We start from the raw sequence: 25,204 nt of genomic DNA on the forward strand, positions 1-25,204 counted from the left end.
TGCGTGGGGCTGCTTCCTGCTCCCACCTTCTCCCCCCCCCCCCCCCGGGTTGGAGCTGTGGACACCGCTCGTCCTGGAAGGTCAGAACTGGTTCTCGGTGCTTTGCACCAGCACAGCGGGAAAACTCCCCATCCCACCAGCGACCCCACACCATGGTTTCAAAGAGCATGTTTTTGAGAAGAACGCAGCCGCACTGCTGGACAGTGTTCTGTGCTCGATCGCAAGAATGAGTCAACTGCGAACCCTTTCAATTGTTTCCAAGTGCTGAGTCCCCTGTCCTGACATGTTTTCCCTAACGCACAGCCTCGCTCCGGAGCGCCGTCCCTACGGGTGCCGCGGGCGGAGCGGCGCAGGAGCCGCTCTGGGCAGGCGGCTGCCTCGGAGCTGCGGTTCGCGTCCGCGAAGGGACGGGGACGGCAGAGCCGCGAAGGCGGCGGGAGCAGGCAGCCCTCTGTCTCTCCCTGACTCTGCTCTCCGGGCCTAGTGAATTGTTTTCGGGCGCAGACAGGGAGGGCGGGGGCACCCGCAGCAGTGAGGAGCGTTAACAGGGCCCAGCCAGCGCCGCACCGCGCAGCTCTCGCCGCCCAAGTTCGGGTACGCGGTCGCGCAGGAGGATACTGCCAAAGAGAAAGCACGGCGGGGACGCCTGCCGGCCTGCAGCGCGCCAACACCCGCCGGCCAAGGGCGAGGGGGCGGCTGCAGGGCCCAGGCCCAGAGATCGGCCAGCACCTGGGCGCAAGGCGCCGGGCAGGGGCTCCCAGCTGCTCCGCGGCGGTGCGCGCCTTTCAGCAACCTTGGCGGTGGGGCTGGAGTGGGCAGCCTTGGCGCGCAGCCGGTCTGCTCGGCCTCTGGTGCCGAACAACCAGGCGTTCGTTATTAGCCTTCACCCCCCCACCTCCCCAGAAGAAGGGGAGGGGGGGAAGGGAGGGGAAAAAAAGGCACGAAGGGAGAGATTTTTGTCCTTCGCTGGTGCTGCTCTACGTGATAATATGTTTATATGATTAGCTGAGCCAGGGTGGGAGCGGAGGGAGAAGGGGTGGAGATTGGAGGGGGAGGAGGCTGGAGGTGACTCCAGTTCAGACCCGGTGGAGAGTCTGTGTCAGGACTTCGCAATCCCCAGTCACACACGGAGAGGTGCATGAGCAAAAAGGAGGCTGCGATACAATTCATTGGGATTTTTTTTTTTGGTGTGTATGTATTGCGTTTTTCCCATTGCTGCGTGCGTTACAAGCTCAGCGCCCGGCGCCCGGTCTCCAACCGCTGGCGGGGCAGCAGCACCGGGAGGAAGAGGAGAAAATTCGCGCAGGGGTCGGACCCGCACCCCGCCAGAGGCCAGAATGTCATCCTGGGAGATGTAAATCCGGTCGCTGCGAGCGAGAGACACGGAGGAGGGGGGGTCCATTGTAACATTCTCGAGTTGTTCCCCGCTACTCCTGCTGCTGCCATCGCCTCCTGATCCTGCACAGAACGGACTCCAACGGCTGGGCACTCGCACTGCGCCCGGCTCCCCCCTCCATTTCGTTGTTTTTAAATTGAATTTATATTTCTTTTTGTGCCTCCGTGCCGGAGCCTGGCTGCATCGTACGTTTCATGCGGAGCGGAGTGTTGGGAACTGCAGGAAAATGTTGACTTAGACCCAGCGAAGCCTCCCGGCTGGCTGCGTGGAGGAGAAGCCGCCTCCCGCTCTGCGCTGCCCCGGCCCGCCGCGCCGCAGCGCCGGCTGCCTCCCGTTGTCCGCCCGAGCCCGCCGCTTGCCCATCCGCTCCCCGCGCAGCCGCCAGCGGAGCCCCAGGACTAAGTCCGCCGCGTTCTCCCGCAGCCCTGCGCTCGGTGGGGTGACCCGGCCCACGGGTACCCCCAGAGCGAGAGATCCCAGCCCGCCTTCGGCTCTCAGACAGAGGTAAGCGGAGCCCCGCGCTGCAGCCTCGCCGCTCGTTTCTGCCGGCGGCTGCTCCCTACTTCTGGCGGTTCCCACCGAGCCGCCGGCGGGGAAACACACTTCAGGCTGTGCCTCGCCTGCCGGTGCCCCCCTCCCCCTCCCGTTCCCTCAGGGTCCGTTGGCCGCCGGCGGTAGAGCGGCGTGCCCCTCGTGAGGCCGCGGCCCTTGGACGCGAGCAGCGCGGCGCCGCCGCAGCACCGCCGCTCTCAGCCCGCCGGGAGGCCCCCCCCGCCCCCCCCGAGCCCTGCGGAGGGGCCTGCGGCAGCGGTGACTGGTCCCCAGCCGCCCGTGGTCCCCCCGCCGCCCCGTGGTTCCGCCGCCGCGGGTCCGCGGGCCGGGGTCCTCCCGCGGAGCAGGCCCCGGGGCGGTTCGGCGCTCCCCGGCGCGTCCCGCGCAGCGGGGAAAGTTGCATCCGTTCAGTGAATAATTACCTGTTGCGGGGTTTATTTTTGTAACTCAGCCGAGCGACCGTCCGGCAGCCCGTGCCAGGTGGGGGGTGGCCTAGGGAGGAGGAATAAATTACCCTTTGTGGAGTGAGAACAACTTTTTTTTTTTTTTTTTCTTTTTTTAATTTTTTTTCTTTATATTTATTTTCACATGTAGAAATCTGGGGCCATCTGGAGACAGAAAACAGAGTGTGTCATGAGGCACCGTTGCTGTGTCTGGCTCTAAAAATAACATCTTGTTGTTAGTCTGCGCTAGCCCTGCTGGGGTTTGAACGTGGTTTGTCAGAAAGTAAAGAGAGCTGCTGGTGCTCAGGTGTGTTTTTCTTTGCATAGAAATGCCCCTGTGCGCGACGGAAGGAGTCCTGCAGAACAAATGTTCTGCTGTTTGCTTTCCTCTGACGCTCCGGCTCCTTCCTTTTGTTGCCTGCCACGAAAAGAGGTGCCATTTCGCATCATTCTGTAGAAATTGTTTGAATTAATGCAAGTGTGAATTCTTACCGTTTGAAGGAGGGCATTAGCATATCAAAGGTTTCTCAGCTCCGGCTCAATTGAGAAAACTTCAGCCTGTCTTCCATTTGCTTCCAAGCAGAGGCCCAAAGGGCAGTGGGAATTGTAAAGGGGTAAAATGGGGAGGTGGATTTGGGTGATGTTTCTGAACTTTCGCTGTTCTGCAATTATGCGAGTGAAACCCAAGGTCCCTTCGCTGCAGAACCCTTGCGAGCGCTCGGACAATCACACGCTATTGATTAATGGTTTGTTCCGAGGGGAAGAAAGTGACCTTTATGACAGGCACTGTTGCGTGGTGTCTGATGTCTGCTCGCTGTTAGGGGGATTTAGAAAGCCCTTTCTCCCGCACTCATGCCCTGGGTATGGCCTACACGTTACTGCGTGCGGGAACTGAATGGGGAAGACCTAATTACTTTAGAAAACAAATGAAATCTTGTAATAAAAGACCTCTCGGTTCCAGACCTTTGAAACAAATACGCTCCCCTCCTTAATGGGTGGGTAGGCTGGAATAATAGATATTTTTATGGCGGGTTTTAAAAGAAGTTTTGATCACCACCGGCCATATGCTTACATTTCCTTTTTATCCTTGAAGAAGTGAAAATGACTAATTCTTATAATCTCATTTAATCAGTGATACTGTGTTTACTAAGATAACTTAATTTGCGGTTAGTATTACCCTACAGTAAATAATTTGAAACCAAGTATGGCAGAAGTGCTGTTCTGGTGGCTGTGTAGAACATCTATCACACAGTAATTGTTCTACGTGACTACATATTTGTAGGGTTTATTCTTTTGTTACTATTTCCTTGGGTCTGAAACGGGATGTGGCCGGGCCTACCCATTTATTATCTTTGCAAATCAATATTCATAATCCAGCCACCTAAAAGCCAAGCAAAATCCAGTTATCTGTCAATATTTTGGGACCTTTTCCAGGGACCAGATGTTTCTTGGGGTCTGTATTCTGGTTTATATCTCTGGCAAAAAAAAGAGCTTCCTATGCCTGCCTTGCGTATTATTCCTTCTTTCAAAGCCTTTTATTTGAATGGTGCAGATACTAAACCATACGTTTTGTGTTTTAAAAAGTGGGCTTAAGTGCTTGGTAGGCAGCATTTGGTCTTTTTTTTTTTTTTTTTTTTTTCCTTTTTCCCCCACCTTATGGTTCTCCATTTGGTGGCTTGGGAGAGTTGTGAAAGTGATGCGCCCTTAGAAGTAGGATGTCTTCAGTCATGTTTCAATTTCATTTAATGAAGGAACCGAGTATCTATGGTATGTCTTGGCGAAAACCCTTGCAATTAATTAAATAATTCATAAAGATTTCTGTTGTTCCTAAATGGACGTGACCATTTGGGCATTCTGTAGACAGATGTTTTTAGTGGTCCTAAAATATGTGTCATTACTTCTAGGTAAATTTCAGCGGTTTCTTTACCTAACATCTTTGGCTGTCTGCAGTAGTGGTGGTGTTAAAGGAACATATCGATGTAATTGCCATTATCATACTTAAGTTGCTGTTAACTAGTCTGCTTTGAATACAGAATGTTATAAAGAAAGTGCATTATCCTTCCAGCTATTTGGGATAATCTGAAAATTGTCTTGAAAAGGTTGCACTTAGGTTTATATGATGGCAACCCCAAATTCGGCAGATCTGTAAAGAAAAAACATATAGTGGAAAGAAGATTTCAACGTTCAAATGACAAAATTGGACCACTTAGAGAAAAATTAATGTGCTGCAGCAGCACTTCAGCTGCCATTTTCAATCACTGTGGGTTACTATGTGTTGGCAACAGCAAAAAAGCATAGACGTTCAGATAGGTCAGGGAGCTGGTTAGCTGGGGAAATCGGGATGTTGAATCATGTGGGGTAGAACAAACCAATTACTTCAGGCTTTGACTTGAGAATTTCCAGTAAACTTTTTTCTTTTTTTTTGTTTGGCTTTTGGCTCCCCTGCTCATTAATAGACCAACATCAAAGCAGGCAACCAAACTTCCAAATGTTATAAAAACTAATGTAAAGATACAGATCTCACATGTAGTCTTGCAAGTCTTAATTTAAGACAAGCAGTTGGAGTTTTTATTGCTGCAATTTTCACAATCAGCAGAGACATTAACACTAGGCTTCTGGGTGTTTCCCTTCTTAAAATGAGCAAGAGGAGAGCTTTAAAAAAAAACACACAACAACCCACCAAAGTTTGCTTAGTTAGTTCTTATTTGATCCCTTCAGAAGCTTTCTCAATGCTTTATTTATCTCTTACTGCTTGTAATGTGTAAAGTCAGGAAAGGGGGTTACTCAGGAATTCTAGTTTCTAGTAAGGAAGCACCTTATGAAAATTTAAATAAGCTAATTTAAATACCTAAGACTGCTATAGTCTTAGGAGTTTGTAGTCTTTATGGTTGTTAATATGATTAATCTTACTGCTGAAAATGCAGTATATAGACATGGTGTTTTGATTAATGTAATTTTTTAATGGAAGTAGTTTGATGAGTCAAAATGCTACAGTTTTGAGTGACAGCTTTTTAGAATGGTCCAATATTTTCACCTGAGGATGTGGAAAGAGAAGTCTCTAGTTAGGCAAAATACTCATCTAAGTTATATTTGCAATACGATTTTATGTAGCATGTCATAAATTCATACAAATAATAAAACCCATTCAATATAAATCATTGTTTAATGTTCAGAGAGGGTAGAAACATAAGCTTTTACTTTAATTTGGTCTAAAAAGTTTATGTATTTCCAAGCCCTAGCTCATCTCGTGTCAGGATAATATGTTGGCATACATGTAAGAAAATACTTTTAACTTAGAGTATGGATCTTGCTGAGGATAACACTATGCCTTAAATAATGAAGAAGACCACTTGGAAATGTTTTACATGAAAAAATGCTCTATGCCCCCTCTGTATTTCCACTGAGGAATATCTGTGAATGACTGCTAATACAAGAACTGAAGTAATGATTAATGGTTTTACCTGGTCAGCTGCAAGACAAGTTAAACTACATCTGGTGTATTAATTGAAATCATATTCTTGCATAGGTGGAAAATCAGTCAGTTATAAAGCAATATACTTTAGAGCCTAGGCTAGTGAAATTCCGTATCAGACATGTTACTTGGGGATGTTATGTTAAACAGACTCTTTCGAAGCATTTTTCAGGATTGATGTTTCTGATGTACAAACATGATTTAGAATTGCAAGAAACTCACCTTTTTAAGTATTTGTGTGCAGCTTTTAAACTTAAATGCTGTCTGTTATTTTTTAAAAAAACCCTCAGTTTGAAACGAAAAGATTTAAACCATCATGGTTGTAATTGGAAGTCAAGAAAACTGGAAAAACAAAAGCTATTTTAAGGCCATTCTTAATATAATCATGTTTAATATTTAAATACTTTTCAAAGATAGCTGCTTTTTTTTTTTTCCCAAAAGTTCTTAAAATAAAAGGAGTAGGTGGCTCTGTTGCAATATCGGTAACTTGTGATTTAATGTGAATGTATACCTGGTCTAGAAAATACTGCCACTGTTCAGTTAACAAATGTGATTCTTTTTAACATTCTTCATTAAAAAGTGAATGATGGGCTTAAAGCCCTTTTCAGTACATATTTTTTTTGGAGTTCATGGTTTTGGTTTTTTTTTCCAACCTGTATGAGATGTGCTTCTACAGCGTAGGGTCTGAAGATTGTGTCGCTTACTGTAAACGATTCAGTTATAGAAATACACTTGCTTAAGGTCTTACAGTATTCTCTACATACAAACTGATAGTTAACTAGAAATTCATTCCTTGGGGAAAAAAAATACAAACCTACAAATTCAGAATCGCAACATCTCCAGGTTATGGATCATTACATTAAATGGAGTATTTTATGGGTTTTAGAACCGTATGTAATCTGCATATGTCATATGATTTCTTCCTTTCTGGTTTTCATAAGGTATTGTAATGATTTGACTTACTGTAGCCTGCTGTTTACCCAGATTATTTAGAAAGGCATAACAATCAAAAACATTGCAGCCTGACTGAAGCAAGCACAGTGCTTAACACCTGCAGGTAGAGTGCAGTCTCCAACAAAATGCTATTGATTGTTATCCTGGCACAAAGCAAGCTTAAATGCAGTTTGCTTAATTATAACAAAAATTCATTTTTATGAGTAAGGTACTTCATGTTTAGGGAATATTTTGTGTGTTGTCTGCTAAGTAAAATCCCATCACAGTTGTATAAATTTGTTCAATTATCAGAGCAGCTAAGAGGAAGAAAAAAAATAAATCAATTTACCCTGAAAAGCACCAGAAATAAGATTACCTTGGCTAGTAGGAACTTGCCAGCACTGTCTAAATTGCTTAATATTATCAAACATTGCCATTTTTCATGTTCAGTAAGAAGGATATTGACTATTCTACATGTCCAGGTCTGCTGTTTGGCTATTTCTTTATGAGATATAAGCATGTCTTATTTTTATTCCTACAATAGCAGTTACAGTTAAATCAGAGGACCTAACAATAACTTTATGAAATAGATGGAATAATACTGTTCACTAAAGAAATAGTATTTACTTGAGATAAGTGATCACATCTATGTATTTTTTTCTGCTGTCTAGCTTGTTGTTCTTGTAACAGACAAATGTAAATACCTTAGCAGACATTTCAGAGTGAAAGGCAAGAGATAAAATGTAATTACTTTTCAGGGTGGCCCTGACAATGCAGTATTCTTGTCTGTTATACAAAAAAAATGATCTTTGCTCATCACCTCAGAGTATGAAGGCCATTGTTACTTCTGAATATAAAAATAATTTCAGATTTTTAATGTTGACCTCAGTATCCATCTTTAGTTCTTCTGTATAAGCTGGAATCCTTATAGCTGTAAATTCTCGTTGCTGTTATCCAAGCAAGCGTTTAATGGAGCACCTAATGGACTCTGCTCCTGTATTTTTCTTGAATGCATAACATCTTGCTTCATTCAGTCACCAAAACTAACTTTGCTACAAGGACAGGCAACATGACAAGTTAGAATCAATGGACCATTTGTAGGTCACAAAGTCAGTTTACTGGAATTTCAGAGGAAACTGGTTGAAAAGAGAGGACAAATGTCACTTTGAATAGAGATGTTTAAATCAGACTTCTGCCTTAGGGTAGAATTTAGGTCTGTTGTAGCCTAGATGTAATGTCTCCCTCTACAGAGCACAGCATTAATCATGGCTTGACAAGTGATCATGGGCTGAGAAAAATGGGGCCCGTCTTGGTTGTGTGGTTATTTTTTTTCTAATCTTAATCTCTTAGGAGCACATTACAAACACTAACATTTATACAAAAAGATTTAAGTATCAATGTCTGTATTTCAGTAGTGAAAGTAGGTAGCTTCAGGGAAAATCTAGTTAGAGCTAATGAAGCTACTTGGGTTTCTTACATAGGTGCAACAGTAAGAATATTTTCTTTTAGCATAATGCAGGTTTTTTGTCATAGGAGATTTATCTTGTGCTATTTTCTCATACAAATATAGTAGAGTTTAGGTCTGCTTGTTTTGTCCCGTGGTGTACCCAGTAACTCTGAAATTCCTCTTTTGCTTCAGCAGTATGTTACAATGTATTTGCCACCCAAGAAAGATACTTCCTTTTGCCCAAGCGGCAATACAGGGGAGAAAGAGGAGCAGTTTTTGAAACGTAATGCAGATTGACTTGACGCTGATCAATATATATGAGGTTTTTTTATACTGTATTTATATTTTAATGGTGTGTCACTTGGTCACAAAGAGCTACAAAAACTGGAATGAAGTTACAGGCATGAAGACTGCTACTTAAGGTCCTGAATTCTGATAGTGCACAAATGAAAGTGTGTTTAATATGTTAATTTTTAAATCAGAGGCGTCTTGATGCGCAGATTACGTGTTGGGAGTATTTGCACCTTTTATGGTAAAGAAGATGAATAAAGAAGGGAAATCTTATTTTTTTGGGGGCTTCTTTGCTGCTTTCTGTGGTGGGGACAGTGTAGGGAGCAGCTGAGCACACCATGTGCGTGGCAGCTAGAGAGGCGTATCTCAACGTACAGTTAGATTCGTATCTGTGACTGTTGAAAAAATGGGTTATATCAGCAAAGTAGCAGCAAAACAATTTATCACTGGGGATTTGAGCTTTACAAATTAGACTCCTTCCGCTTATTTATTTGCCTCTGGACGTGATAAAATCCCAAATCTCTCATTTAGAGTAGGCTGCTGCTTTCCTTTGTGCCCTCTATTGGTATTTTCCTATCAGTCAACACCTCAGACTGGTTGTTGCTCTGAATCTAGATGACAGAATAATCTAATGCCGATTACTGTTAAAAGTTGTTTCTGGCAGCTGGGGAGGGGATGACCGATCTTGTTTCTGACTATCATACTTGCGTTGCTGTTGATGGGATCTGGTGTAAATACAGCGCCTTACTCTGAAATTAGCGTAGGGAGATCGCATGCCAGAAGGATTCCTCAGTTCGCCTTTCTATATATTCCTTTACAGTATCCTGTCACTTTTTACGGCACAGCAGCCTGTACCGGTGTGAACAGCATTCAGAAACAGTTCCCTCACCATGGGCAGTGTTGCTTTGAAATCAAGTGACATTTAAAGAAAAAATTCCTGAGAACAAGTTCTGCTGTTGACTCTGCATTTCTCTGGTAAATTCCCGATGCTTGTGTTGATGGAAGGAAGAATTCTTTTCATCTGATCCAAGCATCCCTGTATTCGTTCTTCTGAGCTTAATTTAGACTTTTTTTACATGAAGTGACCGATTTGGAAAACTTTCCCAGAATGAATAATGATTGTATCTTGGGTTTGAATGGAGTGTTCTCCAGAAGACCAGTTCATAGCTATTTTGTTGGTAAATTTGTCATTTAAATATTGAAGGGCAGTGTCTCCTGCAGCTTTAATTTCCTTCAGTCTGATAGGTACTTCTTAAATGCAGACTTTTGAGTCAGTGAGGCTGATTCTTGTGTAAATCAGTGTAAAGTGCTTCAAGGAGAGAAGGTGCCTCAGCAGCTGAGATGTATCCCTGGATGAGCTGCTGTGCCAGGAAAATGGGCTGAGGCTGGCAGTTGTTTTGGAAAGGGAGGGGAGTTGCAGGCTGACATAATTTGAAAGTGAGAAGAAATCCTTTTGCCCTTCAGGCAATAATCTGACCTGGTGCTTGAATAGAACATCTCTTCAAAATGTTAAAATTATTTCCCCTCCTCCCCACTTTCTTTACTTCCTCATTCTTTTCCCTCATTTGAGGAGGTGTATAATAATATCTGATAATAACTGGTTGTGATCCATTTGTAAAAGATACTCCAGCAGTAAAGAGCTGTGTATGCAGCAGTTTCACTGTACTGAAGTGAACACCCATATTTGTCCTACATTTGTCCCATGTACTGGCTGTAGCTATACTAGAATATAATGAACTTTAGAGTCTTCTTTTTTCCACTTTTTTTTTTTTTTTAAGTTGACATTCAGACCTTGAAAGGTTATATTTTGGAGTTTATTTTTCCAATGAAAATTAAAGACAAGGGTATATATGACTTTTCCCTGTGCATATGCATTTATTTTATGAGCATTCTGCATGAGTCTAATGGCACTACTTGCAGAGGGAAAGAAAGTGGGGTTTGGCTCCGTAAGAGAAATAAAACCACAGGCATACTTTCATTCTTTACATGTTAGAAGAGAAATTAATGTTGCCTGATGGCTTCCCAGTATTTTTGAGTGTGTGCTAAAGGTTAGACAGGATGAAGGCTTAATTTTGATCTGATTAATATTTATAGCTTCATTCATTGGAGCCTTTATCCATTTGTATTGAAGGGATTTTTATCTAGAAAGCTCATGCTGTTACAGCGAAGAAACTTAAGGCATTTTAAGGTAAGGACAATGCCTTTTGGAAAATAATCAGTTTACCTCCAGTTGGATGAAAAACTACATTGTTACTTCATATTTTCATAAAATTGATAGAGGCTTTCTTAATTTTGAAGGTAACTTACCATTCAGTTCATTTGCTTTTTAAGCTTCAGTGGAGTGCATGTGTAATTGTATCTGAAAGTGGCATTGGGTTTTATCTCCCAGCAGTAAATAGAACAAGGGGATGCTGTTGTTTGGTTGGTTTTGGGTTAGGGAGATGTATCAGATAGGATGAATTTGTTTTCTTGTTTGGGGTAGTCTTTCATTTCCGTTTGGTTTGGTTCTGGATAAGCAGAGATTTTTTCACCTTCCCCCCCCCCCCCCCCCGCCCTGACATCATTTAGGTGACTTTGAAAAAGAAATCTGTGTATTTTGATACAGGAAAGACTAGAGCAGAATGTTCAACTTCTCTGAGGGGACTAGAGGCATAGCTGGGAAATACAAGAAAGAATGTTTTCTATGTTAATTCCTCATGTCAGGTAACACTGGAGAAGGATTTTGGAGGGAGTTTCCTTAAAATGATGACTGGTTATTCAGGTTCCTGTGCCGGCTGTTACCCACATTTTCCACATACTTTTGCTCATTCTTCCTATTACCTGCAGAGGGAGCTTGTATATGAGATAATCAGAGTAATCAAGGCATTCAGAGCTGAATTGTTTCCAGTAAGTACAATTTCATTTCACAGTGCCTTCTCTGTTATTCAGAGCAGAAAGGCTCTGCAAGATAGCTTTTAAAAAGGCTGTCCATCAGCAACAGTAAATAGCAACGGGCAAAAATCTCAAAATGTCAGTTAAGCAGAAGCTGATTTCAGAAATACTTCATATTTCAGAGAAGTACCTTTTTTCATTTAAAGTTTAAAAAGGAACCAGGGAAAACAATTCTTACATGTCGAGGTGCAAGAGAACAGTTTTGGTACTCAGTATGATGGGAAGCAAGTTTTTGTTGCATAAACTGTCTTCTCTGATTTTAAGAATGTCATGTCAGCACGAGAGAGACAGCACAGTACTTCCAGGTCTTCGGTACATCTCGTGTAGTGTGCTAGCCAAAAGGCAATAGGTAAGTCTTTTCTATTTATACAAGCAAGTGTTATAAATTATACTCAAGGTGATTGCATGTGCAAGGCTAACCCTTAATTTTGCTTTTTCTCTATTATAAAATAGAAAAAGGTGAATGAATTTCATCCAAATGTAATTAATGAAATAATACAGTCGGACTGAAGCAGGCAAACAGTGGGAAGGATTGCTGTCTTAAGCTTTAGAAAAATACTGACAACAAAAAATAAGGAATATCATAACCTAAGTTTATATATAAATTGTAAATTAAAAACTAGCTTGAAGAATCAGAAATACTCAGTTTAAGTGGTGATTTTTCCTTAATTTGGCACAATGAAAGAAATTATCTGGTATACTGCAGGTTTAATAATTTGTATTACAGTCTTCTGTGTGATGAAAGTGTGTAACTTTCAATAAGTTAAGACTTCAGAGAATAAAATAATTCATTTATAATACAGTTTTGCTTGCTGAGCAAGAAGCATAATAGGTGGTACTTAGATGAATTTTGCACTATCTATCTCTGGGAAAATGGTGGCAATCATTGTACTTTAAAATATTTCAAGAAATTTAAAGATGATTTGCTATGATGCTGTTAGGAAATTAAGCAGTATGCATGCACGTTTCATGAAACAGAAACAGCTCTCCGTAACATGCTCTTCTGTAATAAATCTGCCACATAGATTGGTTTGAGTTGATTTATTTTTATTTTTTTTTGTTAGCTTAAGCAGAACTTTAAACTTATGTTCAGCCTAACATGGTCTTAGGGTTTTAGCTTGGATTCTGGTTTTAAACACCAGGAAAAATTTACCATATCTAAAAGAGCAGCAACTCTGTCAATTTATTATTTATACTGGCTAATCCTTGCTAATGTGAAAAGTCAGCTTGTTATTGTAACACCAAATGGCCCTCTAAGTAGGGAAACAGTTAAGTAGATCTCCTGTAATAGGTTGTTGTCTAATAAAGAGATTTATGGTATTGGCAGGGGCTATTGTATAGGTATTACCCTCTCACAGCATGACCATGTATTATCTTAACAACTCAGTGCCACATTTATGTTGAGCATTTTCATAACAGGGTAAGAATATTAGCCACAGCAATTACACTCCAATAGGATTATAATGGTAAGATTTACAGAAAATATATAACTGATGTCTTTTGTAGAGATTTTGGAGTGCGAGGAGTCGAAAAGTTGCATCATTCTTTTCACATGGGAAAATACTGATGTATTAGTCATGATGAAGAAAGAGAGGTTTCTTAATCTTGTTGAGGAATTATGGGGAGGCAGTGGACATAATCTTTCTTTACACAGTGTGTCTTTTTCTTTCTTGGTGAGGTAAGGATGTTTCAGAAATTCCATTCAGTGGAGACTGCCGAACAATATGAAAATCAAGACATGTATGTAACTTTAATTCTGTCGTGAGGGTAATAACAGCTGAGATTAAATTTTTTTAACACCTCTGGATTTTGACCAGTGGTAAATTACTTGCTACAGTGTAAGAGCCTGCTTGTATAAAATCATGTTGCTTTGTTTTAGCTGTACCGTAACACACATTTTCTGTTTCATTAGCACCAGCTTTTTATGGTGATAAGTAACTTACTTTTATTTGTCACTTGTAGTAATTTCTAAAAGTGACAATAATGTCAACCTAGTACAGTTTTTCATGTAAGTGACATTCAAGCTGTTCCTTACTTCTTAAAATTTTCCATCTGTTTTTTTTTTTTAAAAACACAAGTGAGGCATTAATACTTAACTTATTTGGCAGAAGCAATGTACCAGTCACATTTAATAAAATGAATTATGTTTTATCAATAAAAAACACTTATGGGGACAGATTGAACAAAATACATTAGGTTATATAGTAATTTCTGAATAACTGCATTGAGTAGAGGAGCAGAATGGCAAAGTGTGATGAAATAGCTACACATTTTAAGATGACACCTTTAGGTGTAATTCAGTAAATACTATAATAATAAGTGTTTAAACAAGCAACCTTTCTTTTCCTCATTCACTATAACAAAATCATAGTTAGGTCATTCCAAATGAAGAAAATTTCTAGATGGCAGTTCTTACTGTAGGAGAACTTCCCAGTAAATGTTCCATGTATTGTACACATGCATAGATAGTGTTATTTAAATTTGTAAGACTCGACATTTCCTGGATTTTTTGGATTAATTCCACATAAAAGACTTAATGTAGAAAGATCCTGTACCCATCTGTTTTAAATTGCTGTTGATTACCAAAAGCCAGAGGAAAGATGCACCTGTTTCTTTTGAAATTAAATACTCCACTTCTGAAAATGTGCTAATTGAAGGTAAGGTTGCGCACAGGTTTAAATGTTTTTGTGGTGAGTTATTGGAAAACAACTGGATTAAATTATGAACTTTAAAAACTTCATTATTTTTTAGTCATAATAATGTTGTTTGACTCATATGTCTTGTGTTTATACAACTGGAACAAAATTCTGGAGCTTTGTCTTAGTCTTCAGTTCAGAACAAGAATTATGACCCAAAGAATAACGTTTTCTATTTTAGAAAAACTCCTGTAAAGTTTTTAGACTGGCTTCACATCTCATTCATTTTGAACATTCATTTTCGTGGGAAACAATTGTAACTTTTGTCTTAAGTAAAAAGAAAACACAAAAGGACAAATGTTGCCGCCTGATGAATGTGGAGCTCCAACCGATTTAAGAGTGTGAACTGTGGCTGTGTTGTTGAGGGCAGTTCCTGGCTTGTGTATCCTAACTGAGAAGAAGCAGTCCTTAGAATAGAAGGATGGATAATGCATAAAAATTCAGTAAGAGGTAAAGCATTTTTATCAGTGCTTTAAATACTACAATTATGTATAATTGATTTAAAGTATTAAAAATTGGTTACAGAGGAATTTTATTTTTTTTACACATTTATCATTAACAAAGTTTTTTGATGTTTTAGAGACAATGTCTAGGTTTGAAGGAGGAAAATGTATGCAGAAATATTCTTTTCAAACTGTTAGCTTCATGCGCTCTCCTGAAATATTTTGGGGATATGTATATGTAAGCTGTAAAATGAAAATTAACTGTTTTTCTTTTTGTACAGAGGCTGTAATGAATGGCTTCTCAAAATTAGTATTCTTCTGTTTGCAAGACAATAAATCAAAGCACAATCCACACTGTAGTCATTTTACTTGTAGTGTGCATTAAAAATGAATCCACACTAAGTCATACTTAACTGCCCACAGACAACTAACCCTGAAGAAGGGATAAGTCTGTCTTCTTTTTTTTTTTTTTTTCTTTTGTCTGTCTTTTTTATTTATATTTGTTTGTCTGTTTGGAATGGCAGTGCTCCTATGACTAATAAAGCTTCTGTATTCAGCAGATGGGAAGGATGCAAGTAATCACAGTTCTTGGCTAACAACTGAAATATCTGTCGAACAGAGCACGCAAAACCAGTATAACTTTTCAAGTATACCTGTGAATGAAATTCTTCCTTGCACTTCTGTCACCTGTGCAGGATTCACGCGTCTTTACTGTATCTCCACCTCTGATGTTGTTATTTCTGATTATCGTGATATTTACAGCAGTGCTTGGAGAGTGGCATGAGTAGAAGGTATCGTTTTCAGCCTGCTTCTGAACATACAGTCCCTTAGATTTATTTTAAGATAATAAGATAGTGAAATCTGCATCTTTCTATTACTTATTTAATTAATGGTCAATTTTAAAATTTGGCTTTTTTAAATTATATTTAGGTTACTGTTTTGTCCAGCTTTGACTGATCTTTGCATGTGATAGACTGCTGAATTCTGTAAACGATTAATTAGTTCTTGGTTATTTTTCACAGAAAATCATTCAGTACATAAAACAGTTCTTTATAACAATTATTTTTGTTCAATATATATTTATACATATCAAAAAAAGAAAAAAGGCTGCTGGAGTCCTGTCTGTTAATTGAAGGGAAGTTAAATAAATGAAGATTTTATAGCAGGTCTGCTGGAAGATAACCAGTAAATCATTTCTGTTTATATTTTAAATAGCTATATAATAAGTAGTGCACCAGGTAAAGCTGCAGCATTAACAGAGTATTAAAAATAATTGGTAAGGTTTTATGAAAAATAGGTGGGGCAGTAAGAAAATTTGTTGATGTTTCAGTGGTATGGTTAATACAACTGTGTTCACAAATTCTGTGTAGTTGAGAGATGCAGTTAATATCTCCTCAATCACTTAATTGCAGTCCTTATTTAAGTTACCTAAAAGATCCATTGTTCAGGGCTTGTGCATATAGGAAATATTAGCTTCTGCTAAACCAACTGAGCAAATACACTCAGTGGAATTTTATTACAGCTCACAAATGGTGTAAAGAAGTAGCTGCTGGTCTTGTGCTCTAAAATTCACTCAAGTCCATCTGACCATTGAACAAATTATGGTTTTACTGCAGTGTTTGTGGAAAAACTGTGAATGCCAATGTGTACAAGGTATTCCTATCATAAAAAAAACCACAACCCAAAACAACCCAGAGCACTCCAAATGAAGGGAGAACCTATTTTTCTCTAAGCGTGTGATTTGGAGGTCTCTTGTGACATGGTCTGATATGGAACTGTCATCATCCTGCATGCAGTGGTGGTTGTGGTCATGGCTGCCACTCAGTTCTGGGAAAATGTGAGTCCTTCGGTGCTACAGATCCAAATTCATGGCTAGATTCTTTCACTTGCTTTGTAATAACACAGAGGTGTATCACAGTATGTTAGAGATTGGAAGGGACCTCAAAAGATCATCTAGTCCAATCCCGCTGCTGGAGCAGGAACACCTAGATAAGGTTACACAGGAATTAGGACTAATTTAGTTAATCATCATGAACTGGAGGTAGTCCCATCTGCCCTTCTCCCTCAAAAGTTACCTGCAATATAAAAGCATTATCATTGTGAGACGAAAGAGGGGAGCGTTGTGTGCGCTGTCTGCAGATGAAAATCCTCAGAAACCAGGTTTGTCCTTTTCTGTTAGTCACAGTCAAAAAGTCAAAATCTCCATTTTAATGAAGACATTTCAAAGAACAGGTTGAGAAAGGTACAGTATTTCTTTACATGCTCCTTCCTCTTAAACATGGAAAAGCCCTTAGGCTATAAATTAAAGAGTATCTTACCCTGTGTAGTTGATCTGAGGCTGCCCAGTAGCAATGAAGAGTTAAAGTCGGGGGTTTTTTTTGTTTGTTTTGGTTTTTTTTTAGTAGTTGTAAATGGCTTGGTGGTTTCATATTTTTCAATCTGTGGTTACCTTATGTCCCCCTCATGTCCTGTTTTTGTCAATATTTTCCTTTCACCTAAGAACTATAGCAAGTGGGAGGAAAAGTAACTTGAAAGAATGTAATTATACCAGAGATGCATTTTCATGTGGGAACCTTTATAATGTCTTCATGTAAATGACATTCACTATGGAAACCGTAAGAGCACTTATGAGCAGAAAGGTTCATCCTGTCCGTGGATTTGCTTATCTTTCTTCCCGGAAAGGTCTTGCACATGTACCAGAGCTGGGGGAGGCTTTGACCCTGTTCCATGCTCAGGGCTGCAGGTGAGTGGTGTGGGGACCCTGGGAAGCTTGCGGGAGCATCTGGAGTAATGGCATGTCTGGTGTCTGTGCAGTTGTACCAGCGTGTTGGAAATGGACACACCTCAGAGGATAGTTGTATTTTGCATTTTTAGTTTTTGCATGGTAGGTTCTTTTTAAAACCAGTGTGTTCTCAGGCATGCTCACTGACATTCAGTTTCACTGAATGTTTGCTTCCAATGGGGAGCCTACAACAGAACAGCTTTAAGATCAAAAAGCCCTCAGAGTTGTGTTGACAAACCTTATTAAGTGGTGCAGCACAGTATACATGGCACAAAGTACTCTACTGCTTACTCGTAGCAGCAGAGTAGCCCGGCATAGTGATGCTCGTAGCTTTGTTGGCTGGCTTCCAGAGTTGTGGTTCCTAGAATACAGGTTTTTTAACCTGGAACAAGAAGAGGTGTAGATTTATTTATTTCTAAGACTTCATGTTTGTAAGTTTTGTTGATGATTCTTGTAAAACTTAAAATTGTTCTGTGACGTTTGCTACTATCCCCACCACATTCTTAAAAATTAATCATCTTGTTGAATAGTGTTTCCCTATTCAGCTTGAATTATTGATGTTCTGGTACTTAGTAGAAGGGCAGTGGTACTTTTCCCATACCACAGCCTGTTCAACCCCAGTTTAATGAGTAATATTCCAGTACCTGTAATAGAATAACCATAATTATGACTTATTGAGTGGGGCTCAAACTGGAAAGTAGGAAAGGTTCAGGTTTTAAGAAATTGATGTTTTGTGAATGTTGAAGCAGTGGGTACCCACTGCTTGGATGTTAGAGCTGTTAGTGGTCATTGCAAGACCACTTCCTGGAGAGAAATGAAACATTAGTATATTTAAATATATTTAAATATTTGAAAATATATTTAAATATTTGAAAGTATTTAGCTGAATACATTGTTATTTGTAGCTATCTTAAAGATACTCTTAGAAGCTGTTTTTTTTAAATGTTTTCAGAAGTGAATGGAATAATAACAAACTGAACAATAGTAAATGAATGTCTGCTTGTAATTGTGTGTATGGTTCACTAAATGGATGTCTTTGGTATTTATTAATATGGTACTTATTAAAAAATACAAAGTGTCCAGTTTATCATGTAACAAAATGTGAGGCAGGTCAGGAGAAGAGATGGTTGTCCAGAGGCACGGACAAAAGTTGCTGCCAGCCAGGAAGAGTCAGCGTGATTTCATTCATTCTGCTCTCAGCCAGCTGGACTGTAGGTGTACATATTCTAGGAGGTAAATAACAACACTGAGGGAAAGCTAAAGGGTGATATTTACTTCACTGTCATGAAATAATACTGAAACAGTGAATTTGGTCTTGTTTTGGTGATCGGAAATCAGGTCTGGCTTTTGAAATCTTACACTGTGCTTGCTGCAAACTCTTCTTGTACACCCTAGTAATCTTGGGTTAGATATTTTTATTTTTAGGAGATCTGTAAAGCTGCTTTTTTTAGGTCAAAACCATCAAATCACCTTCTGACTGAAGAGAGGTTAAAATGAAACTGAGGAACTTCTAGGGAGTATGTTGATAACCAGGCAGTGTCAGGTGAAGTGTTCTGTCATGCCTCCGTCTGCAACTTGTTATGTATCTGAGATGGTCCTTTAGGTTTGTTTCCCCCCCCCCCCCCCCTTCTGTGTTTCTGTGTTACATACCCTCCTGTCTTTCTCTTCTTCCAGAAATAAAATCTTAGTTCAGCCCAGTAGTGACCCATAAATAAACCGTACGTTTATTACTGTCACAGCCTCTTCTGGATTTGATTTTTAAACAGAACAAATGCCCAGAATGTGTAATAGATGTGTTGAAATTTTGGTCAGCTTTTTTAAGTATTATTGCACTGTGAAATCATCAGTTATTTATAGAATATAATTACTTGCAGAACAGCAAATGTTTCTAAATAATTTTATGTAGGTACATATGCAGACGTACATCTCTGCACGTGTTCTGGCCCTTCTTGTGACATTTGTTTCCAATGTCATCTTTGTCTCCACATTTATTACTGCTTTGACTTATTCTTCATTCAGATTTGTGGCCTCTGATGTGGGTTGGTTGGCTTTTCGTATGGATTAAAAAGCAGATAGTTGCAGTTAGTGTAGCTTATGTTTGTGTCCTCGGTTAGAAGCGAGTTTTGTACATGGAGTTATGAGAGTGTGGCAGCTGATCCTAAATGCTGTCAGTCCACTTGAAGGAAATGAAATTACTCAGATATTTCATACTAGCAAGCCCTTTCCTTTTCTGTACTGTGCTGCATGTTTTCTGTTCCCTGTTGACTTGCATTCTTTCATTGTCAGCCTTCCTCCGCTCCTTCAGTTGCCTCTTTATTTTGCACAGGCTCCCTGACACATCCACCCATGGCACGCAGGACTAGCCTGCCTGCACTGCTGCATCTTTCCTTAGGCCTTTCCATTTCCATCTGCTTGCTTTTCTTCTACACCCTACCCAAGGGCTTTCCCACTTCCCTTGCACTTCAAACTAGCTGGGGGAGGGGGGGGGGGAAATGCCATCTTCAAGCTCTGTCTGCTCCATTGGCTTTTTTTCCCCTTTCTCCTCCTCCCTTCTTTTTTTCCCCTCTCCTTTTTTTTTTTTCTGGCCCCATGGTGTGACTCTCACTGATTTCTGGTGAGTAACTGGCAGTACGGGGGAGTCTACCTGATGATGATGATTTCATTGTGCATCTGATTTGTAATCTATTGCAGAAGCGCCTGCAATGCAGGCGGCTTGATAGTGTTATTTAGTGTTAGAAATTTGAAATATTAAAGTGCATAGAGCACCAGTTAAATCAAGGTGGCTTGTGGAGCATGTGTATAACTTGCGTGGTTTTGTGAGCGTGAAGGTTTTGCACAGTGTGATATCTTTGGGCAAGCTGTGAAATATGGTGATCTGGATTAAATTTGGAGTTTTTCAGATTGCTGAATGAGAAGCTGGTAAAATGGCATGCATTTTCTTAACAGGGACAACTTCTCTTAAATTTGCCTTATATCTGCTGAGCTGTCAGCCGCTCTGTCACTGAAGGCTTAAAACTATATTCATGAGAACAAGAATTGCTGGATTTCAAAGAAAATGTGATTTTTGTTAAAAATAGCAAACAGACCAAAAGGTTAGGCTGTCATCAGAGTGTCTGTAAAAATATGCTTAAGACCCTGTTCTGTTCTTTGCTTTCACAAGAGAAGATGACTTGTAAATTGCCTTTCATAAATGTGAGTTTGATTTAAGGTATTAATAAAATCTAAATTTGTGCATTCTTGCTGTGGGGACTGAAGATTTTAATTTAGTGAAATGCCAGAACAATTTTTTTGTGCTCAGTTTGATGAGTGTTATGTGCGAATTCCATCTTACTAAATTAGGGCAGACATATATATTACACTGTTTACAAACTGTTATGATTAAAACCTGTTAAATTTCATATTTAATATTCAGTCATCTTTGAGCAAAAGAGTCACCTTGTTTTCGTCTTGGTGCTGTTGAATTCCTGTGTTAAAATAGATTAAATTGCAAATGTTAATCTGAGTGACTGTGGAAAGTTGTGACCTGGATTTGAAATAGCCATGAGACTACTACAGCAGCAGTAAATCTTCAAGAACATGTAAGGCTAGCACATGGCAGGGCATACGTCTGATGTGAGAATTAGAGTGCAGATGGAGGAATAGCCTGAAAACAAAGTCATGTACCAATATAATGTTTTCCTACTCTAAAAGAAAAAAGTAAGAATTTGTCGCTGTAATATAAAGCTGTGTTTTTACAGCCAGTAACTTAGAAAAAAAGAATTATTTTAAAATGAAAATCTGAAATTCAAGCTATATATAAGAAAGACTGTTTGTGGCACTGAGGCATCTGGGTTGTTAATCCCCATGTGCTTCCTCCGTCAACAGTGACTCCGATCTTTGAAATATGTATGGGAATTGCAGGTGTAGACTTCAGCCTATAGTCTGAGGAAAAAGTAGATGCTAGGTGTACTTACATTTTTTAATTTTTATATTTTAGTTTTTAAGCTTTTTCCTTCTGACCTGAAATGACTTTTTTTTTGTTTTGTTTTTTCCTCTGCTAAGCCTGGCTTCAGCCTCTGTTCTGTGTGCTTTAAAGCCTGATAGCATCAAAAGGTCCTGAGTGTTAGTTGTCAAGCACTGGCATTGCTGGAATCTTTTATAATCTTTTGCTTTGATTTTCTTCATTTCTTTTATAAGATGTCAAATAAGAATGTAGGGGGATGTCAGGAGAATATGATAATAGTAATTTTTAAAGCTATGTTTTGACTTAAAAAATAATGTTAAAACAATAATGTTTAAGCAATTCATAATAGGAAAATCAGGGAAAATTAATTGCTAATGAAGAAGAAGGTAGATGAAATATTTTCTGCATACTTATTTGATCCAGTTTTCTTCTCTCTTATATCTTTGGATATTTTGGATACAATTTTTTTTTTTGTGTAAAAGAAGGAAATATGTTTGCAGATACTGGCCTGTGTGTGTCCTCATAACAAAATTACCTTGGAGGAATATAAAAGGTATTTTAAGTGTTATAATATACATTATATTATTGATTCTTTTCAGTTTTTGAAAAATACTAAGGTTATGGAGTTTATGAACTGAGAGCCTGAAATAATTTACCTCTTTGTTATTTTAAAAAGCATTTTAATAACGGCTTTACAATAAAATGGTAGCACTAGCTAGAATATGACTTTGTTCATTTACTCACTGCAGAGAAAGGGTGATTGGCAGGCTCTGGCTTTCGGCTGTCCACAGTTGAACTGCAGGGCTTGAGTTGCATTGGCAGGGCTGTGTGTAAAAGTTTGTGCCGTCTTAGCCAACTGTGTTCTTGGCTCAAACTAATGTTACACGTCTCTTGATTCCAAAGCACGTTCATTTGCCAAATTCTACCTAAAAATGTATGCTGGAATTCCTAATTAAATAAACCCCTTGATATTTATTTTACGCCTTGGAAAGGCATGCATCCTTTCACAGTAGATGCTGCTCTGGTAGAAATACAATAAAAACTAAAAAAGCCCAAGGTGGATTAAAGAGTTGTAACTGGTATTAGGAGAGAAATTGTCTCTAGCAAACAGATTAGTAGCTTCATATTCATGTAAGCATCAAAATGTTAGTACTTTAGCAGGTTCTACCTGAAATTTTTTACATGGATAGATGTTTCGTTTCTTTTAATTTTTTTTAATTGTTCCACTACAGCTGATAATTGCAGTCAATATATAATTTCGTTGTCTTTTCCCGCTAGATAGCAATATAGCTACCTTATCATTGCCGTAAGCTGAAGTTACCATTTGAACAATAAAGGTATAATTTATGCCAAACCAGTCTAGAAGCTTTTTCAGAAGACTGATAGCAACTGCTTTTATACATATTGCTATGTAAAATACTTATTAATGTTAGCAGATGTTGCACTTTAATCCCCCAGAATGATTGTTTGGTAGCAGCAGGAGATTTATTAAGCTTGAGTTGTGTGAAATTGTGTGTGCATAAGCTGCTATTTAGATTGTAAAAATGCCATTGAAAACTGTTAAAAAGTTCTAACTGTAATTGGCAGAGAGGTATTAGCTGTTCTAAAAGAAGTATATGTGTACTGTTGGCCCTTGTGCTGTAACCTCTTTATCATTTATCTTCTTGTATTAATGTCACTGAATTACTAATTCATGAGCAGGGTTGGATAGGGTGAAGGCACTATTTAAATGTGTGGCACATGTATCCTTATCGCTGGAGACATGAAAAGAGTCATTTTGTGTTATCTATAAAATGGAAAGGACATTTAAAATTTCATTTACGGTAATCCACTTCACTTCCCAGTAAAACACCTAGATTATTACAGCTATAATATAATGTTCTTATTAAAATTTTGTAATCTTTCTCCTCTGTTCACTTATAAATATTGTTGATAGACAAATGTAGTCTATTTTTTTCTCTTTAGTTGCACATGAAGTTCATGAACTGCAGCAGAACATATGAAAACCATTTTTTTATGAAAAAAGAGTTCTCTAATTTCTAGTAAAAGAATAAAAAAAGCCATTAAGTATTTTTAATCATGAAAGACTAAATAAATTATCATTTAAAATCATAATGTACCCTCATTAAAAATAATGGCATTTTTTTTCCAAAGTAGCAGTGTCATTGTCACATTGAGCTACCAAGATCTGTGTAATTTAAAAGAAACTGTAAATGTGTGACACAAAGTTCTTGGTCTGCTTGACGAAACCCCAGAATATCAGAGGTCATGTTGCTGCTAAAAATGTGTTAAAAATGTATCTTAAATTTCATCTGTGCTTGTATGTATGATTTAAAGAAAACCAGAATGTATGGGAGATGTAAGGTTTTTCAGTCAGTCCAGTGAAAAAGAGTTCAGCCTTTTGAATACTTAAAAAAGTATTCAGTCTTTTTAAAAATTCTTCAAATGAAAGCAATTTAGGGATACTTTGTCCTCAAGTGTTCGCTGTGGCTAGTATGGCAGTACTGGAGATAAGCCATATTCCGTTTTGTTTAATAGAAGATATCACTTCACGCTTCTCTTTTTGTAGTGCCTGGAAAAGGCCTTCACTGCTTCCACAATGCATCTTTTTAAATTCCCTTTTCTTTTTTCCTTTTATTTCACCCCCACCCCCAGAGAAAATACTGTGTAGGATGCTAGGGAGAAGAGTTTTAAGCAGTAGTACCTGCAAGTAGAAGGATCCTTCCTGTTGAATTATAATTTAGAACTCTTTTTGCTCATAAGTTCTCCAGATGTAATCATTATAGTTATCCGACTTAGCCTTTCTACAAAAAGGATAAAAAAAGAACTGTTCTATTTTCTGTTACAGTTTGAATAAAAAAGAAAGCCCACAGTTCACTCCAATTAAAGCAGTGGTACAGCTCTGATGGATGCCTGGTAGTCATTCAGCTGCCTTGTACAGTTAAGAATAGTCACCTGAAGGTTCATTGCTTATTAAATTGTACAAGAAAATACTCTTAGCTATAGTTGCACCATTAGATGCCTGGGCAACTTGTGCCTCTTTACAGAGCCCATCATCTAGTAACAGAAGTGATTTCTTTGTTTTGTTTCAGAATCAGGCCCTTTCTGCATAGGTACTGAAGATTTCTTTGCCATATTTATTGCATATGTTTCACATATTCTTGATGTGAAAGAAATAGCTATGTATTTGGTTGTATGTTTGTGTGTAGGTGCAAGGGCGTTAGTGCTGTCTGTGCAGTACTGTCATATATGGCTTCTCACCCTTAAGTTCTTGCTTTCACCGTGAATGCCTGTATGAGAGGAAGGAGCAGAGTTTTTTTTTGTTTCATGATTTTTTGAGTTGCGGCCTTCTGAGTGCCACTGGTATGTAAAACTGGTGGACCTGAAAGATGTGTCTTCTCTCAGTGTGTGGGGTTTTTTTGTACCTCATACACATGCAGAAGTTCTTCAGTGAAGCTTCTACCTGTAAGTTATACTTGCCTGGAGAATCTCTTGTGTGCTTAGAAACCACTTAAAGACCATTCTTAGCTGCTTATTCTTTCAAAGGTGAGATATTTGAGTTCTTTCTTCTGTTGTCAAAATCACAAATTTTGATGTGACTTACAGCTGAGTGTGGGCTGGTAGCACAGCACTCCTCAGGGTCCTGTGCTGGACGTGATCTACTACCTTTTAATAACAATTGGGTTGTGAATGATTGGGAAAATATAGATCTATGGAATTACTTTTAGAAGTTTGGGTTTTTTTAGTGGAACTAAAAAGTGGTCTTCTGAATCTCCTGACTATTAGGCTTCTGCTTAAGGAAATACTCCAATCTGGTCACTGTAATATTAATTGTGTGTTAGAGAAAAGAAACAAAAGCTAGCAATAACTTAAGG

The 25,204-nt window shown here is 39.2% G+C and overlaps 1 protein-coding gene across 18 annotated transcripts in view; it reads left to right on the forward strand.

Annotated features, from left to right (window-relative positions):
- Positions 1-1,763: 1,763 nt before the first annotated feature.
- Positions 1,764-25,204, forward strand: part of ADGRL2 (adhesion G protein-coupled receptor L2) — a 162,376-nt gene continuing 138,935 nt past the window's right edge. For 17 of the 18 annotated variants that reach the window (XM_061345179.1, XM_061345184.1, XM_061345176.1 and 14 more), the window contains exon 1: positions 1,764-1,900. The gene's annotated coding sequence lies outside the window, so the exon portion shown is untranslated. Of the gene's footprint in view, positions 1,901-11,697; positions 11,815-25,204 lie in introns of those variants that run through there. The other variant, XM_061345178.1, reaches the window with a different exon arrangement.

The sequence above is a fragment of the Neopsephotus bourkii genome, unplaced genomic scaffold (assembly GCF_033783945.1).
Source record: "Neopsephotus bourkii isolate Nb327-2 ecotype Australia unplaced genomic scaffold, CSIRO-AGI_Nbou_v1 NB_234, whole genome shotgun sequence".
In the NCBI taxonomy this organism is placed as follows: domain Eukaryota; kingdom Metazoa; phylum Chordata; class Aves; order Psittaciformes; family Psittacidae; genus Neopsephotus; species Neopsephotus bourkii.